The following is a 20287-nucleotide window of genomic DNA, read 5'->3' as shown; positions in this document are numbered from 1 at the left end:
TGCATGCCTAGACACTGGGTTTAACTGTGTTCTTCTAAGAATTGTTGTGGGGTTTTTGTTGTTCTAGTAGATATTAATACTTAACCCGCCTAGATTCGAACTGCAAACTTTGTCTCCCTTGCACAATATAGGTACTGATATCTTTGTTCTTATGTTTTCCAGCTGCTGTTGTTTTAACCTGGCCTCTTAAGGAAGGGGGGTCCTCTGTTGTGCCTACATAATTTGGCTGTCAGCCAAGCACCTCAGCAGTCATTATACTAAAATGTTGTGGTTCACCCTTCGTATGATTTTTCTTGTTTGCAGGGATTCCTCTGTAATTTCTTGCTCTGCCAGCCTTGACCTCTGTCCCCTGACATTTCAAGTCCATAAAATCTCAGCTTTCTGCCACCCAAGTTGCAAATGATTGGGGAATGCAATCAGTTAAAAAAAAGCCGCAAAGTCACAGATATCACTCTATGCAGCTATCCTGTAAGAATAGATTCCTTTCTGGTATCTGCCTGATTTTTCACTGGGCCCTCAGAGAGTGCTTTAGCAGGTATGGTGAGGCAGTTTCACAGATTGGAAGTAGAATCCAACTGCATTGCTCTTCAAACTTTGGAGAGAGTCAGTTGCTCCCCTCTTTGATGGTTCCATAGCACACTGTACATACTAATATTACTTTAGCACATATGATGAGGCATTTTGCAGGGTACTTAATTAGCTTCTCCTCCATTTGAGAATAACCTCTTTTTGTATCCTGTATCCTTGGTAGCTATAAGGTACTTGGATCCAACATACGATTAATAAATAAATTTAATCCAATAATATTTGTTAATTTATTCTCATTTCTTTGTTTTCTTATACTCTCCCTAACTCCTAATTAAGTAATTTGCATTTCCATCACATATTGCTCCAATTAAACTTTCACAGATAACAAATTATCTTTCTAATTTTAACAGCTATATTGCCAGAGGGAGGAGAAACACAGATTACTAAGACATCCTGATATTTGGCATCTGCAGAGTGAAACTAGGAAATAACTCCATCAGGTCTCCTAATTAACCCTATTTTCAGACATTGTGAGGTGAATATTATTCACATTTTAGAGCAAAACAAAGAAAGCTCAGAAACCAGAAGATTTTTCTTTTGGGGCTTTGGATTTAATACATTGGAAGTGTCAGATTCACCTATACCAGCAAACTGCTGACCCAAGGCTTATCACCCACTTATGGTGTTGATAATGGGATATGCTGCCTACCACTCTAGTTTCTGTTCACAGTTTTTGGTTAATTTTACTCTTTGGAGACTTCTGTTAATTCTTGCCAACCTGGCTAGCAGGAAAAATTAGTTTCAGCCAAAATCCTGTTTGTTTGTTTGTTTTAAGTGGAGAGTCCATCTAAGTTGGCTATACTCCTGAAGGAAAAAATTCCTGGTCAAGGCTTGTGTTGAATTTCTATCCAGTGACCTTGTTAAACTCCCTCAATTAGGTCCTAGGAGGGTTTTGTCGTTGTTGTTGTTGTTGGGGGTGGGTATATTCCTTGAGATCTTCTGCATAGACAATTATGTCATCTGGAAATAGGGACAGTTTCATTTCTTTTTTCCAATCTGTATGCCTTTTATTCCCCTTTCCTATTTTACTTGTTTTGTAGAAATGGTATCTCCCTATGTTGCTCAGGCTGGTCTTGAACTCCTGGGCCCAAGCAATCTTCCCTCCTTAGCCTCCCAAAGTGCTGGGATTATAGGCATGAGCCACCGTGCCTAGCCAGGTTCTTCTGACCTCAAGTGATCCGCCCGCCTCAGCCTCCCAAAGTGTTGAGATTATAGGCGTGAGCCACCATGCCCGGCCTATTTACAATTTAAAAATAATGTTTATAATTTTTTTTTCAGATGGAGTCTCACTCTGTCACCCAGGCTGGAGTGCAGTGGAGCCATCTTGGCTCACTGCAACCTCTGCCTCCTGGGTTCAAGCAATTCTCAGTCCTCAGCCTCCCAAGTAGCTGGACTACCATGCCTGGCTAATTTTTTGTATTAGCGGAGATGGGGTTTCACCGTATTGTCCAGGCTGGTCTCGAACTCCCAACTCAAGTGATCTGTCCAACTCAGCCTCCCAAAGTGCTGGGATTACTGGCATGAGCCACCGTGCCCAGCCTAATGTTTATAATTTAAAATGGGAAAAATTTATTTTTCAAATGATATGATTACATACCTTTAAAACATAAGCAAACCAAAGAACCCATTGGAGGGTACAGGGTTTCCTTCTGGAGTGAAGTAAATGTTCTAAAATTAGATAGTGGTGATGGCTGCACAACTCAGAGAATTTGATGGTATGGTATGGAATTATACCTCAATAAAGCTGTTATTAAAAGACCCAATGGAATAAAGTAACACTTTACAAATTAGCTAATATAAAAATACAAAACTAAATCCCTACCAGACAGGAAGGAACACTTTGTCTTCATGGGTAGCCAGACCTACCAACCTCCCAAAGACAGCTCAGGATAAATGAGGGATGTTGGAAGTGATCTGCAGGCTTACAAGGAAGCTGAGCTTGATTTAAGACCCAAGTTAATTTCACATCTGATGTATTAAATTCAAAATGTAGATGAATTTTCCTTTCTATTCTATGGCAGCTCCATACAGCTGTAGTGAATATTATATTAATAAGTTCACTAACTTATGCGATTGTGCCACTGCACTCCAGCCTGGGTGAGAGAGCAAGACTGTATCTCAAAAAAAAAAAAAAAAAAAAAAAGGAGTTTTAAAAAACAATTTTTGTATTAAAAAACTCTGGTGAGTCTATTTTTTCAAAACCATCCATTTAAAAAATAGAATTATATTTTGTGACTTGCTTTTTTCCACTTAACCGTTTACTACTAGCACCCCCACCTGATGTTCCCTTGGAAACCTGGTATGAGGTTTGAAAAAGTTTGCCCCAGGATCTTAAAGATGGAGACAAGTGGTGGTAAATCTGCTCTACTAGTTAGCATCTGGTTGAACCTACCTTAGTTTCCTCATTTACCAAACAGGGATAATAATACTATCTACCTCATAGGGTTGCAGTGAAGATTATGAGTTAATCCAAGTAAAGCACTTGACATGGTACCTGGCATAAATGCCAGCTATTCTTATTATGTGATGCTTACCATGATTGATATGTTTAACCCTACATAGCACATAGTCATTCAGAATCAAAACACTAGCTCCATAAAAAGGCACCAAACCCAAGGAAGTCTTATAGTTTTACTGATCACCAAGAAGCAAATCTCATAAAATGAAAGTTACACTGTACTTCTGCTTAGAAAGACAATATTGTAAAGACATTAACTCTCCTTTAATTAACTTATAAAACTAATGTAGTGGTTCTGAGCTGGTGCAATTTTACCCCCCATGCAGGGGCTATTTGGCAATGTCTGGAGACATTTTTGATTGTCACAAGTTGAGGGGTTACTACTGGCAGGCATCTAGCGGGTAGAGGTCAGAGATGCTATTAAATATCCTACAAGGCATAGGACAACCCCATGCAACAAATAATTACATGGCCCAAAGAAACAATCTAATGCAGTCTCCGACAAAATTATTCTAAAATTCATTTGAGGGAATAAATGGGTAGGAATAGCCAGGACATTTTTTTGGGGGGAAAAATAGTAAGGAGACACATACGTACATATGTATGTATTCCCCATATATTGAATTGTAATCCCCAAGGTTGGAGGTGGGGCCTGGTAGGAGGTATTTGGGTCATGGGGGCAGATCCCTCATGGCTTGGTGCTGTCTTCACAATAACGAGCTATTGCGAGATCTGGTTGTTTGCGTCTGTGGCACCTTTGCACCGCCACTCTCACTCTCTTGCTCTCACCATGTGATGTGCCACCTCCCACTGTGGCTTCCACCATGATTGTAAGCTTCCTGAAGTCGCATCAGAAGGTGAACAGATGCCGGCACCATGCTTCCTGTACAGTCTTTGGAACTGTGAGCTCTTTTCCTGATCAATTACCCAGTCTCAGGCATTTCTTTTGTTTTTTAATTAAAAAAATTTTATATAAAAGTCTTTGATCCATCTTGAATTGATTTTTTGCATAAGGTGAGAGATGAGTATTCTCAGGGATTTCTTTATAGTAATGCAAGAACAGCCTAACACATATACTGCTTTATGAAATCCCGAAAGAGACATCAAACTATAAAAATAAAACAGGAAAGTTATGGTATTGAATAAAGAAATCAATGAAACATTATGGAAAACCCAGAAACACAAGTAAATAAAATAATTTGGTATAAAAATATGTTACGGGCCAGTTGTGGTGGCTCACACATGTAATCCCAGTGCTCTGGGAGGCCAATGTGGTATGACCACTTGAGGCAAGGAGTTCAAGACCAGTGTGGGCAACATAGTGAGACCCTGTGTCTACCAAAAAATAAATTAATTAATTTAAAAAATTAGCTAGGCATGGTGGTCTTTGCCTATAGTCCTGCCTACTCAGGAGGCTTGAGGCAGGAGATCACTTAAGCCCAGGAGTTCAAGGCTGCAGTGAGCTATGATTCTGCCACTGCACTCCAGGTTGGGTAACAGTGAGATTCTAAAAAAAAAAAAAAGTGTTACAAATAATTGGAGAAAAGATAATTGTTTTAAAGTGACTGACACAATTGATAACACCATATTTTATAATCTAATATCTGGAATGTTTCCATAATACACATACAACCAGGATGTATCCTATAATTAATGTATGCATTTCATGTGGTAGTGTTTCTTTTTAGAAAAGGTGTTTTTAAAATGACAACAAGTCTTAGATTTGTTGTTGTCTTAGAAATAAGGCAAGAAATTAAATTTTATCCTTAAGTAAAATGACTAATTATTTAAGAAAGAAGGACAAAACTAAAGGTCTAAACATGCCATAGAAGGTCTGAGTATATCATGGAAAGTTTGCGAAGGATGAATTTACAAAAGAAATTTGTGGTGACCAAGTTGGCTATAATTAGAAGAAATTTACTTATAAGTATTTCTAAAGACTGCTTCAATTAAAAAATATGTGTGTATATATATTTATATACACATTGATACGAAAACTAAAATTTTGGTCTCCTATATTAGAACAATGTTTTCTTGAAGTATTGATCTGCTTTTAATAACATTTGCAAGAGATTTTGACCTAATTCTGAAATTTGTTTCTTAAATTTTCAACCATCTTCTGAAGTGCAGCTTTTTTTTTTGTTTGTTTTTCAGTCTTCATTTCTCTAATATCAGTTTTAAAATGAATCTTCTTCATTTAGAACGGTAATTTCATGTTTTGAGGTGGAGTTTTCCTGTGGAAGCTTCTCAAATTCATATCTCAGTAGTTAAACTTTTGCTGTATCTTGTTTCATGTGATTTGCAGGTCAGACATTTCTGCCTTTTGGTCTTCTGCTTTCTCTCCTTGAGAAGGTATATCTTTTTGTTTGGTGAGGTGATAATTCTCTTTTAACTTTGTCATCTTCTGTAACTTTTTTTCTCCAGCTCTAACTCTGCTTTAATGGCCTGACACTGAAATGTTCTATCTTGAAGGCCTAGAAAAGTTACGTTTTCCTCTAGTATATCCTGATTCTGTGCTCTTGGCTTTCTTACTTTTTTTTTTTTTTTTTTTTAAAGACAGTTTCACTCTGTCGCCCAGGCTGGAGTACAGTGGCATGATCTTGGCTCACTACAACCTCTGCCTCCGGTTCAAGCGATTCTCCTTTCTCAGACTCCAGAGTAGCTGGGGTTATGAATGTGTGCCACTATACCCAGCTCATTTTTTGTATTTTTAGTAGAGACAGCGTTTTATCATGTTGGCCAGGCTGGTCTCAAATTCCTGTCCTCAAGTGATCAGCTCACCTCAGCCTCCCAAACTGCTGGGATTACAGGTATGAGCCACAGCACCCAGTCCTGAAGATAACATTTTTATGACTTTTATTTGAAACATTATTGGTTCTTTTTTTTTTTTTGAGGTGGAGTCTTGCTCTGTTGCTCAGGCTGGAGTGCAGTGGCATGATCTCAGCTCACTGCAATCTCAGCCTCTGGAGTAGCCGGGATTACAGGTGCCCATCACCATGCTGGCTAATTTTTGTATTTTTAGTAAAGACGATGTTTCACCATGTTGGCCAGGCTGGTCTCGTACCCCTGACCTCAGGTGATCTGCTCACCTCGGCCTCCCAAAGTGCTGGGATTACAGGCATGAGCCACCGTGCCTAGCCAGGTTCTTTATTTAAATATTTTGTTTTCTAGATTTAAGGGAACCTTTTCTTTCTCTTAAGCTACTTATTAGTTTACAGTAATTTGGTATACTTTGTGAATAAAGGTGGAAACATTTTTTTGTCCCTCTTTGATTCCTCTAAAATTCAGAAACTATCCATGAGTATTCTTATTTTTTTATGGCGAGAATTATTTACATAAGCTTAATAAAATTTGCTCTCTCTTTATAACAGGATGCAGTTGGAAACATTGGTTATATATATTACCAAGGCTTTGACTAGAGCATCATATTTGAGAATGTGCATATAACGCCTGGCTTCAAGGGTTCCCAGCCTTACAGTGAGTAAGGCTGTTAATACATCTGTTCTTAGATTATAGCCCTGTGCATTGTCTTTGAGTTCCTCTTATATACTGGTAGACTGAACTAAATCTTAAATTCTTCTAGATTCCTCCCATCTTTTCTTCCATGAAATTAGTAAAAACAGGAACTGCTCTGTTCCTGAAATCCTAAAAGCTAAAACTAGATAAATTTTAAGGGGCAAGTCTCATGGCTGATGATGGGTCACACAGAAAGTTCACCAAACCATCCAGTGCCATAACCAGAGACATTCAAAACTGCAAACCAGGACAATAAGTTGACATTTTCATGCTGCAGACAGCTTTTCCCTAGATGTTAGAAGACTACATAATCAGACTCCTACTCCTCTTAATCCTACCTTTTCCACTTGGCAGGATAACGGTGTAATTGAAATTTCACAATCAGCAGCTTCTGTTGGTAACTTGACAGAAACTGGTTTAAGGGATCCTTTAGTCCATCTAGTGGGTGACCTTGGCAACACCGCTAATACAACTGTTGCTCTCTCTCTGCTTCAATTCCACCCAGTCATGGGATCCTAGATGATAAAATTGGTCTATATTATCTATTAGTTAAATAAGGAAATTTCTGTGCTGTTGCTAATATTTTATGCTGTACCTAGATAATGGCCTTTGGGAAAGTCCAGACCCATATATGCAAAATAAGAAAACAGGCCACATGGTTACAAAAGGTGTCACCTAGTTCTCCATGGTCATTTGATTTATTCAATTGATTCAAAGGTTTAATTGAACCTTGAATCCTAGGTTCATGGCTGAAAACTATTACACAAACAGATTATCATTTTACTTTCTATTTTTTCTTTTTAAACTTTGTAACTATTACTTGTTAAAATTCTGCCAAACTACAATGCCTCACAGAATAATGCTGGCCCAGCACTTCCAAGTGATAGGAAACATCTATGGAACTGATAAAGTTAAACTTAATAATGAACTCCAGGTAAACTTAGCTTGAGAGCCACTCCCTCCAAACCTTCCTTCCTTGTTGCTCAAACATGGCTAAAAGAGTTTTGACACTGACTCCTAGTTGTCAATGACTCCCTCCAACATGGAATCAGACCAACAATTCAGGATAGGTCCATCCTGGCACTGAGGGATATCAAAACAACTATTGCCAGGCACAGCGGCTCATGCCTGTAATCCCAGAACTTTGGGAGGCTGAGGTGGGTGCATCATTTGAGGTCAGGAGTTCGAGACTAGGCTGGCCAACATTGCAAAACTCCGCCTCTACTAAAAATACAAAAAAATTCTCGAGGAGTATCTTTGGAAGAGCAACCCCAAGACGCATAATCGTCATACTGACCAAGTTGAAATGAAGGAAAAAATATTAAGGGCAGCCAGAGAGAAAGGTCGGGTTACCCACAAAGGGAAGCCCATCAGACTAACAGCGGATCTCTCCGCAGAAACCCTACAAACCAGAAGACAGTGGAGGCCAATATTCAATATTCTTAAGAAAATAATTTTCAACCCAGAATTTCATATCCAGCCAGACTACGTTTCATAAGCGAAGGAGAAATAAAATCCTTTACAGACAGGCAAATGCTGAGAGATTTTGTCACCACCAGGCCTGCCTTACAAGAGCTCCTGAAGGAAGCACCAGCCACTGCAAAAACATACCAAATTGTTTTTGTTTTGTTTTATTTTTGAAATGGAGTCTCGCTGTGTCACCAGGCTGGAGTGCAGTGGCATGATCTTGGCTCACTGTAATCTCCACCTCCCAGGTTCAAGCCATTCTCCTGCCTCAGCCTCCTGAGTAGCTGGGACTACAGGAGCATGCCACCACGACTAGCTAATTTGTGTATTTTTAGTAGAGACAGGGTTTCACCATGTTGCCCAGGATGGTCTTGATCTCCTGACCTCGTGATCTGCCCACCTCGGCCTCCCAAAGTGTTGAGATTACAGGGGTGAGCCACCATGCCTGGTCAAACATACCAAATTGTAAAGACCATTGACACTATGAAGAAACTGCATCAACTAATGGGCAAAACAACCAGCTAGCATCATAATGACAAGATCAAATTCACACATTATATTAATCTTAAATGTAAATGGGCTAAATGCCCCAATTAAAAGACACAGACTGGCAAATTGGATAAAGAGTCAAGACCCATTCGTGTGCTGTATTCAGGAGACCCATCTCATGTGCAAAGACACACATAGGCTCAAAACAAAGGGATGGAGGAACAAATTACCAAGCAAATGGAAAGCAAAAAAAAAATCAAGGGTTGCAATGCTAGTCTCTGATAAAACAGACTTTAAACCAACAAAGATCAAAAAAGACAAAGAAGGGCATTACATAATGGTAAAGGGATCAATTCAACAAGAAGAGCTAACTATCCTAAATATATATGCACCCAATACAGGAGCACCCAGATTCATAAAGCAAGTTCTTACAGACCTGCAAAGAGACTTAGTCTCCCACACAATAATAGTGGGAGATTTTAACACCCCACTGTCAATATTAGACAGATCAACAAGACAGAAAATTAACAAGGATATTCAAGACTTGAACTCAGGTCTGGAAGAAGTGGACCTAATAGACATCTACAGAATTCTCCACCCCGAATCAATAGAATATACATCTCACTTATTCTAAAATTGGCCACATAATTGGAAGCAAAACACTCCTCAGTAAATGCAAGAGAACGGAAATCATAACAGTCTCTCAGACCACAGTGCAATCAAATTAGAACTCAGGATTAAGAAACTCACTCAAAATTGCACAACTACATGGAAACTGAACAACCTGCTCCTGAATAACTACTGGGTAAATAACGACATTAAGGCAGAAATAAATAAGTTCTTTGAAACCAATGAGAACAAAGACACAACGTACCAGAATCTCTGGGACACAGCTAAAGCAGAGTTTAGAGGAAAATTTCTAGCACTAAATGCCCACAGGAGAAAGCGGGAAAGATCTAAAATTGATACCCTAACATCAGAATTAAAAGAACTAGAGAAGCAAGTGCTAACAAATTCAAAAGCTAGCAGAAGGCAAGAAATAACTAAGATCAGGGCAGAACTGAAAGAGATAAGAGACATGAAAAACGCTTAAAAAAATCAATGAATCCAGGAGCTGGTTTTCTTTTTTTTTTTTTTTTTTTTTGAGACAGAATCTTGCTCTGTTTCTCAGGCTGGAGTGCAGTGGTGTGATCTCGGCTCACTGCAAGCCCCACATCCCGGGTTCACACCATTCTCCCGCCTCAGCTTCCTGAGTAGCTGGGACTACAGGTGCCTGCCACCATGCCCAGCTAATTTTGTTTTTGTATTTTTAGTAGAGATGGGTTTCACCATGTTAGCCAGGATGGTCTTGATCTCCTGACCTTGTGATATGCCCACCTCACCCTCCCAAAGTGCTGGGATTACAGGCGTGAGCCACCATGTCCGGCCAGGAGCTGATTTTTTGAAAAGATTAACAAAATAGATAGACTGCTAGCCAGACTAATAAAGAAGAAAAGAGAGAAGAAACAAATAGACACAATAAAAAATGATAAAGGGATATCACCACTGATCCCACAGAAATACAAACTACCATCAGAGAAGACTATACACACCTCTACACAAATAAACTAGAAAATCTAGAAGAAATGGATAATTTCCTGGACACATACACCCTCCCAAGACTAAACCAGGAAGAAGTTGAATCCCTGAATAGACCAATAACAAGTTCTGAAATTGAGGCAGTAATTAATAGCCTACCAACCAAAAAAAGCCCAGGACCAGATGGAGTCACAGCCAAATTCTACCAGAGGCACAAAGAGGAGCTGGTACCATTCCTTCTGAAATGATTCCAAACAATAGAAAATGAGGGACTCCTCCCTAACTCATTTTATGAGGCCAGCATCATCCTGATACCAAAACCTGGCAGAAACACAACAACAAAAAAAATTTCAGGCCATTATTTCTGATGAACATCGATGCAAAAATCCTCAATAAAATACTGGCAAACCAAATCCAGCAGCACATCAAAAAGCTTATCCACCACGATCAAATTGGCTTCATCACTGGGATGCAAGGCTGGATCAACATATGCAAATCAATAAACGTAATCCATAAACAGAACCAATGACAGAAACCACGATTATCTCAATAGATGTAGAAAAGGCCTTTGATAAAATTCAACACCCCTTCATGCTAAAAACTCTCCATAAACTAGGTATTGATGAAACATATCTCAAAATAATAAGAGCTATTTATGACAAACCCACAGCCAATATCATACTGAATGGGAAAAAGCTGGAAGCATTCCCTTTGAAAACCAGCACAAGACAAGGATGCCTTCTCTCACCACTCCTATTCAACATAGTATTGGAAGTTGTGGCCAGGGCAATCAGGCAAGAGAAAGAAATAAAGGGTATTCAAACAGGAAGAGAGTAAGTCAAACTGTCTCTGCAGATGACATGATTGTCTATTTAGAAACCCCATCGTCTCAGCCTAAAATCTCCTTAAGCTGATAAGCAACTTCAGCAAAGTCTCAGGATACAAAAATCAATGTGCGAAAGTCACAAGCATTCCTATACACCAATAATAGACAAACAGAGAGCCAAATCATGAGTGAACTCCCATTCATAATTGCTGCAAAGAGAATAAAACACCTAGGAATACAACTTACAAGGGATGTGAAGGACCTCTTCAAGGAGAACTACAAACCACTGCTCAATGAAATAAAAGAGGACACAAACAAATGGAAAAACATTCCATGCTCATGGATAGGAAGAATCAGTATCATGAAAATGGTCATACTGCCCAAAGTATTTTATAGATTCAATGCTATCCCCATCAAGCTACCACTGACTTTCTTCACAGAATTAGAAAAAACTACTTTAAAGTTCATAAGGAACCAAAAAAGAGCCCGTATAGCCAAGACAATCCTAAACAAAAAGAACAAAGCTGGAGGCATCACGCTACCTGACTTCAAACTATACTACAAGGCTACAGTAACCAAAACAGCATGGTACTGGTACCAAAACAGATATATAGACCAACGGAACAGAACAGAGGCCTCAGAAATAATGCCACACATCTACAACCATCTGATCTTTGACAAACCTGGTAAAAACAAGCAATGGGGAAAGAATTCCCTATTTAATAAATGGTGTTGGGAAAACTGGCTAGCCATATGCAGAAAACTGAAACTGGGCCCCTTCCTTACACCTTATACAAAAATTAACTGAAGATGGATTAAAGACTTAAATGTAAAACCTAAAACCATAAAAACCCTAGAAGAAAACCTAGGCAATACCATTCAGGACATAGGCATGGGCAAAGACTTCATGACTAAAACACCAAAAGCAATGGCAACAAAAGCCAAAATTGACAAATGGGACCTAATTAAACTAAAGAGCTTCTGCACAGCAAAAGAAACTGTCATCAGAGTGAACAGGTAACCTACAGAATGGGAGAAAATCTTTGTAATCTATCCATCTGACAAAGGGCTAATATCCAGAATCTACAAAGAACTTACATAAATTTACAAGAAAAAAACAACCCCATCAAAAAGTGGGCGAAGGATATAAGCAGACACTTCTCAAAACAAGACATTTATGTGGCCCACAAACATATGAAAAAAAGCTCATCATCACTGGTCATCAGAGAAATGCAAATCAAAGCCACAATGATACACCAACTCACACCAGTTAGAATGGCAATCATTAAAAAGTCAGGAACCAACAGATGCTGGAGAGGATGTGGAGAAATAAGAACACTTTAATCTGTTGGTGGGAGTGTAAATTAGTTCAACCGTTGTGGAAGACAGTGTGGTGATTCCTCAAGGATCTAGAACCAGAAATACCATTTGACCCAGTAATCCCATTACTGGGTATATACCCAAAGGATTATTAATCATTCTACTATCAAGACACATGCACATGTATGTTTACTGCAGCACTATTCACAATAGCAAAGACTTGGAACCAACCCAAATGCCCATCAATGATAGATGGATAAAGAAAATGTGGCACATATACACCATGGAATACTATGCAGCCATAAAAAAGGATGAGTTCATGTCCTTTGGAGGGACATGGATGAAGCTGGAAACCATCATTCTCAGCAAACTAACACAGGAACAGAAAACCAGACACTGCATGTTCTCACTCTAAGTGGAAGTTGAACAATGAGAACACATGGACACAGGGACGGGAACATCACACACTGGGGCCTGTTGGGGGGTGGGGGGCTAGGGGAGGGATAGCATTAGGAGAAATACCTAAGGTAGATGATGGGTTGATGGGTGCAGCAGCCACCATGGCACGTGTATACCTATGTAACAAACCTGCACGTTCTGCACATGTATCCCAGAACTTAAAGTATAATAATAATAAATAAAAAATTAGCTAGGCATGGTGGCGCTTGACTGTAATCCCGGCTACTCAGGAGGCTGAGTGGGAGAATCACTTGAACCCAGGCGGAGGTTGCAGTGAGCCGAGATCACTTTGCCTGGGTGGCAGAGTGAGACTCCATCTCAAAACAAACAAACAAACAAACCACACACACACACACATACACACAAACCTGAACTATTATACAAGCTGACTGGCAATGTTTTTGGGAAAACATCTTGATCAAATGAGGGAAATGTGAGTTGTCAGTATCAAAATGGAGTCACTTGGCCGGGCGTGGTGGCTCACACCTGTAATCCCAGCACTTTGGGAGGTCGAGGTGGGTGGATCACAAGGTCAGCAGTTCGAGACCAGCCTGGCCAATATGGTGAAACCCCATCTCTACTAAAAATACAAAAAAATTAGCCAGGCGTGGTGGCACATACCTGTAATCCCAGCTACTCGGGAGGCTGAGGCAGGAGAACTGCTTGAATCCAGGAGGTGGAGGTTGCAGTGAGCTGAGATCGTGCCACTGCACTCCAGCCTGGGTGACAGAGCAAGACTCCATCTCAAAAAAAAAAGGAAAAAAAAAAAAAAAAACCTTGACAAATAGAGCTAGGGAAGGCCATGAAGGGAGGATTATTATGCACAAATGCCTGATAAGTACCACAAAAGGCTCTGCAAAAACCACAACCTTAGAGAAAAAAATACTTCCATGAGGACGTCTGCCCAGCAACTGCCTGCTCCACCTTGGACTGGAGCCACCCTTATTATTAATCCTTGCAGATAAGGATAATTATCTCAAAACAATTATGTAATCCTCCTCATTTTTCCTTTAAAAGCTTTTGCCTTCCTTTACCTCCCTGAATACACACATAGTTTATTATGGCTTACATACTCCTGTTGCAATGCCATTCCTGAATAAATATCACTTTCTTTTTAGAGAATCGCTGTTATTCAGGTTCACATAAGCATGACAACTAAGCAATCATAAAGAAAAGGAGTGGTAGAATTGACTATATAAAAATGTAAAACTTCTGTAATTAAAAAAGACAAAATCAAAAATTGAAAGAAAATTGTAACATGTATGACAGGAGGCTATATTAGTTTCCTAGTAAAAATTACCAGAAAGTAAGTGGATTTAAGCAACAGAAATTTATCCCCTCACAGTACTGGAGGCTAAAGGTCTGAAATCAAGGTGTCTACAGAGCCACCTTCTCTTGAAGGCTCCAGGGAAGAATCTGTTTCATGCCTTTTTCTTAGCTCCTGAAGTCACCAGCAGTCCTCAGTGTTCCTTGGCTTGCAGCTGCATAACTTCAGTTTCTGCTTCCACTGTCACATGGCATTCTTCCCCTGTGTCTTCACATGTTCTCATAAGGACAGCAGTCATGTTGGATTAAGGGTTCACCCTACTCGGCACAACCTCATCTTCACTGATTATATCTGCCAATGACCCTATTTCTAAATAAGGTCCCAATCTAAGGTAGTGGGGGGTTAGAACTTCAGCACATCTTTTTGGGAGATACAATTCCACCTATACCAATCTTTAATATATAAGTAGATTTTACAAATGAGTAAGAAATGTTGGCCGGGTGCGGTGGCTCATGCCTGTAATCCCAGTGCTTTGGGAGGCCGAGGCAGGTGGATCACTTGAGGTCAGGAGTTTGAGACCAGCCTGACCAACATGGTAAAACCCTGTCTCTACTAAAAATACAAAATTAGCTGGGTGTGGTGGCGCATGCCTGTAATCTCAGCTACTTGGGAGGCTGAAGCAGGAGAATCGCTTGAGCCAGGTAAGTGGAGGTTGCAGTGAGCTGAGATTGTGCCATTGCACTCCAGCCTGGGCAACAAGAGTGAAACTCCGTCTCGAAAGAAAAAAAAAAGAAACATTATAACACCGCAACAGAAAAATGGGCAAAGGACAAGCATAGGGAATTCGCACACACACCCTATGTGTTTCCAATAAACATAAGCAAGATGTCTGGCTGTACTATATGTGAGCACACTCCCTTATCTCCAACCTCACTAGCTGCTCTTCCTCCCTTGGGCTATGCACTATGGTGTTCCCTTGGGCTAGGTTCTGGATGTTCTTCCTCTTGTCGCCTCAACCTAGATGATTTTATCCAGGCCAATGACTTCACTATAACCCATGAGCTAACAAGACTAAATTTGTATCTCTAGTCAGGACTTTTCTTCTGAGCTCTAAACTCAGTACAAATGTTATACTTGGCATCTCCAGTTGGCTATTTCACAGGCATAAGTTTTATACCTTCAAAACAGAACTCTTGAATCTTTCCTCTAACCCTGTTCCTCCCAAGTCTGCTTCATTTCAATGCATGACACAAACATGCATTCAGTTGCTCAGGCCAGAACTCAGGGCATCTTTCTTAATTCCTTCCTTTCCCCTTGTTATCCACATCCAAGTTATCAGGACCTGTTGATTTTATTTATTACAGGCTCATGCCTGTAATCCCAGCACTTTGGGAGGCCGAGGCGGGTGGATCATGAGGTCAGGAGATCTAGACCATCTTGGCCAACATGGTGAAACCCCGTCTCTACTAAAATACAAAAAATTAGTCAAGTGTGGTGGCACACTTGTAGTCCCGGCTACTCGGGAGGCGGAGGCGGGGGAAATTGCTTGAACCTGGGAAGTGGAGGTTGCAGTGAGTCGAGATCGCACCACTGCACTGGAGTAACACAACACAGCAAGACTCCGTCTCCAAAAAAAAAAAAAAAGTAAATCATGTCACTGTCCTGCTTAAGCCTTCAAAGATTTCTTACTGTATTACAATAAAATCCAAATCCCTTATTGTGGTCTCTAAAGCCCTATAACCTAACCTACCTACCTCTCATCTCTTCTGACTGTCCATCAGTCGTTACAATGCAGCCTCACTGGCTTTCCATTCTTCCAGTAAGTCATGCTCATTCCCGCCTCCAAACCTTTGGTTTTGTTGTTCCCTTTGACAATGCCTTATTTATCTAGATCTTATAACTAATTTGTTCTCATTTTAGTCTCAGATCAAATATTAACTCTTCAGAGAGGCCTTCTCTGAAAACACAATCAAATGTTCCCAATCGCACCAAAGTTACTCTCTATTATACTGTTCTCTTATTTGTTAGTTTGTTTACTGCCTATCTTTCCACAGTAGAATGTAGTTCCATTATCATCTTGTTCACCTCTGGTCCCCAGGGTTACAGCATATGCTCAATAAATATTTATTGAATAAATGAATCATAATCAAAAAATAAAAAATAATGACATCTTATGGAATCTGGCTATCAAACAGCAAAGATTAAAAGAACAAAAATACCGTATTTTTTTCCTAACACTCTGTATTATCATCTGACATTACATTTATAGTGTTGTTTACTATTTGTGTCCCCTCAGTAAAATGAAATCTCCATGAGGGCAGGGACTTGGTTTTCACAGATGTATTCCCAGCACCTGTAAGAGTGCCTGGTATATAATAAGCGTTCAATAAATATTTATGGAATATCATAACAATACCTAGGGGTGACTAGGCAGCAGAGAAAGGGATATGATTGGCCATATACCACCGGTAAGAATATTAATGCACAATTTCTGCAGGAAATTTGGCAATACAGTTGATTCCTGAACAACACAGGTTTGAACTGCATGGGTCCACTTACAAGTGAGTTTTTTTCAATAAATATATTGGAAAATTTTTTGGCGATTTATAACAATTTGAAAAACTCACAGATGAACTCCGTAGCCTATAAAAATTGAAAAAAACTAAGAAAAAGATATGTCCTGAATGCATAAAATATATGTAGATACTAGCCTATTTTATCCATTTACTGCCATAAAATCAACACAAATCTATTAACAAAGTTAAACTTTTTCAAAATTTATGCACACAATCACTTACTGACCATACATGGTGACATTTGCAGTTGACAGAAATGTAAAGATGCAATATTAAATCACAACTGCATATTTTTAAATTTATTTTTTTCTTTTTAATTTGTATCACAACTGCATAAAATTAACCATAGAATACACTGTACTACTGTGATAATAATGTACTACTACCACAGACATCTGCTGCTGTTGTGGTGAGCTCAAGTGTTGTGAGTATCCACTTAAAATGCCATGTAACACTAATCAATTTCTGCATTACTTCCCAGTAAACTGTATATCACAGTAAAAAGTGTTCTCTCCTGGGTTTTTTCCCACACATATTTTTTTAATCATGAGTAGGGTAATATCTTAAACCTTGAATAACACCATGAAACCCATACAAAGTGCTACTAGTGACGCTGGGTGTGCTCCCAAGAAGCAGAGAAAAGTCATGACATCATAAGGAAAGTTGAATTGCTTGAGATGTACCATAGATAGAGGTCTGTAGCTGTGGTTGTCCCTTATTTCAGACGGATGATTTATCTTGTAAACAGACGATGTAAACTTATGGTATTGACAAATACAGTATAGTACTGTAAATGTATTTTGTCTTCCTTATGATCTTAACATTTTTCTCTTGCTTACTTTATCATAAGACTCCATATAACATGCAAAACATGAGTTAACTGCTTATGTTACTGGTAAGGCTTCCAGTCAACAGTAGGCTACTGGTAGTTAAGTTTTTGAGGAGTCAAATGTTATATGTAAATTTTCAACTGCATGGGGGGTTAGCAACCCTAACTCTCATGTTATTCAAGAGTTGGCTACATATATCAAAAGTAGGGCACACCTTTTGACTCAGCAATCTAACTTCTAAGAGGAACTTAATAAACAAATGAACAAGAGTACAAAGATTATGAGGGAATTTTTCACTGGGTTCTTAGAGAAAATTTAGAAACAAAGGCATAATATCCATTAAGAGGAGGTCATAAAAACATGTATGAGGAGGACACATAGGTATGTATGTATGCACATGTGTGTATACAAGTAAACATTTACATAGACATACATCAAAATGTTAACATTGGTTATCTCTGGATAATGAGATTATGGACAATTTTAATTTTCTCCTTTATACATTTATAATTGTATAATTAGATCAACAAAATTAACCATCTGAAAATGTTCTGTTTTTATAAGTAAAAAAACAAAAAACCCAAACTAAAAAGCCATGATAAACACAGAAACACACCTCATCGACTCAGTGAAGACTAAAGCCCAGGTTAAGAATCAAGAGTTCAGAAATGTCAACTTCAGCATTAGACATGGCTTTCTTAAGTTCAAGCAAGTTACTTCCCCTTAGTCAATATTTATTAAAAAAAAAAAAAAAAAAAAAAAAGAAAGATGTAAAAGTTGCTTGAAGCTCAAGAGGGACGGGCCTGGGCTTAGAAACAACACAAAAAGTGGCAAAAGCTATCATTTATATGAGATCCTTTCCTTGCATTTGTCTCATTAAAAATTTAAAACCATCCTGCTAGGTAGGCATTAATGTTCTCAGGCTCAAAAGCTGAGAGCTGACAGAACTTTGCAAAACACTAATAGTTGCTATGTTGGACATATTGATTCAGAAGTCTCTCTGACCTCAGAGCCTTCGGGAAAAGCTACAGAAAAAAGGGCGCTTTTAGACTTTATAACCTTGGAAGTCTCTCAATGCCTCTGACCTTTTACATGGTTATCATACCACTCTTATCTAATTTGCAAAAAAGATAAAACGAGCATAAGCTTGGAGCTTTTAGAGAGCTGGAATAAATATCTGGAGAAGGATGATTTAAATTGGGTACTGCTCTCTGGAACTCGCCCTTCATTTCGATTCAACTCAAAGGCTCAATCAAGATCAAAATGCTTGCTTGAGTGGTCACAAGGGAGGGGAAGAGTGGGAGAGTACGCCCATGTACGTGTGTCAAAGACCACAAAAGACTGAGCTAAGCATGGCATCTGACCACTGAAGAAGGAAACTGGACAAGAATGAGGGAAAAGGGACAACACTTGGGAGGGAAGGAAGCAAGTGGGAAGGACAAAGTTAAACAGGTACTGAGAGAAGAGACTATAGGAATGAGGAGGAACTAGGAGGAAAGAAGTATTTTTTCCCTTCCACCTTTTTTCTCTCTCTACTCTTTTCCTTGATGATCTCAGTCACTATTAGGCCTTCAACACTCCTTTCTGTTTGCATGATTGCCAAATATCTCCACTCTTGCCTTTTCTCCAACTACTGAGCTGGCCACATCCATCTACGTTTCCTATTAACACTGTAAACCCAATAGGTCCAACCTGAATTCAGCATCTCCTTCATCTCAAGCCTGCTGCTACTTTTATATGCACTTCTCTTATACTTATCAAACATCCATCTAAACCATTCTTTCTCCCCATATTCTTTCAATCGTTCCTTCAGCCAACAAATATTTATTGTGCATCTATTATGTCCAATACATTCAGCCACAGCCCTAGATATATCCATTCACTCATGAAGTCGGATCATTTCTATCCTGGAAATCTCTTCTCTTACTACCTCATGAACTGCCTAACTCAACTAAATTTGTCACTAAGACGTACTGAGAACCCCTCTTGCTTGAAAAATAATATGTATTAACTAGTTTTGTATGCTATTCATTCTGTAGTGATCATCTAGCACTTGGCACTGTACCTCGGGCACAGAAGGGGTTCCCAATGGAGGTTTAGGGACTGTAAACCAGCTAGAAAGGGAACAGGGGCAGCAGAAGCTAGGAAACGTCTTGAACGAGTATTTGCATAGGAAGCATGGTAAACTGTATGATCTATACACATAACATCAGCTTGATAATCCTTGTGTTTCCGGGGGATGGCTCTGGGAGGCTGGGGAGATGTTGGAAGCCTTCTGAGAGAAAGCTCCACCTCCCACCCCTTGAGTAGGTCCTCAGTAACCACCTCATGAATGTATCACCTTATGAGGGGACCATGGAGGTTGTGTTCGCCGTTGTATCCCCAGCCCCTACAACATCTGGCCCATAGTAGGGATTCAATAAACATCTATGCAGGATTCTCGAAAGGCAGATAATTCACCACCTCATAAACGACAAAGACGAAGGGGTTCTGAGGGAAACAGAAATAGTGCGCGAGGTTTCCTTCCCTATTCCTTCAGGGCTTGGTACAGGGTAAGTGCTAAGGAAATAAATCGCCCTCCTGTACAACTCCAAAATCGGGCCCCTCGCTCTGCAGTCAGGCCCTGGAGCGCGGCCACCATCTGGCCCAGGCCCGCGCTTCCCTCCCTCCCAGCCTGGGCTCCTGTTACCTCCCGGCACACATCTGTGCCCACCACAGGCCAAACAATTACGCGCTCCCGCTTTCCTGCATCGGCCCGGCCAGTACACCCGAGCCCCCACGTCCCGCCGAGGCTCCGAGGACGCCCGCGGCCCCGGCCTGAGACCCCAGCCCCTGCAGCAGGCGCGCCAGGAGCTCGTCCATGTGCTCGGCCGCTTTCCAGCCGCAGTCCTCTCGGGCTTCAGCGCTGAGCCC

The 20287-nt window shown here is 39.9% G+C and overlaps 1 protein-coding gene across 3 annotated transcripts in view; it reads right to left on the bottom strand.

The window, feature by feature from the left end:
• The window catches only part of SIMC1 (SUMO interacting motifs containing 1), an 84702-nt gene that overhangs the window by 63886 nt on the left and 529 nt on the right, over window positions 1-20287 (bottom strand). The window lies entirely within an intron of this gene.

The sequence above is a fragment of the Symphalangus syndactylus genome, chromosome 7, assembly GCF_028878055.3.
Source record: "Symphalangus syndactylus isolate Jambi chromosome 7, NHGRI_mSymSyn1-v2.1_pri, whole genome shotgun sequence".
Classification (NCBI taxonomy): domain Eukaryota; kingdom Metazoa; phylum Chordata; class Mammalia; order Primates; family Hylobatidae; genus Symphalangus; species Symphalangus syndactylus.
The sequence above is the reverse complement of the archived record's forward strand: the minus strand, read 5'-3'. Positions and strand labels throughout refer to the sequence as shown.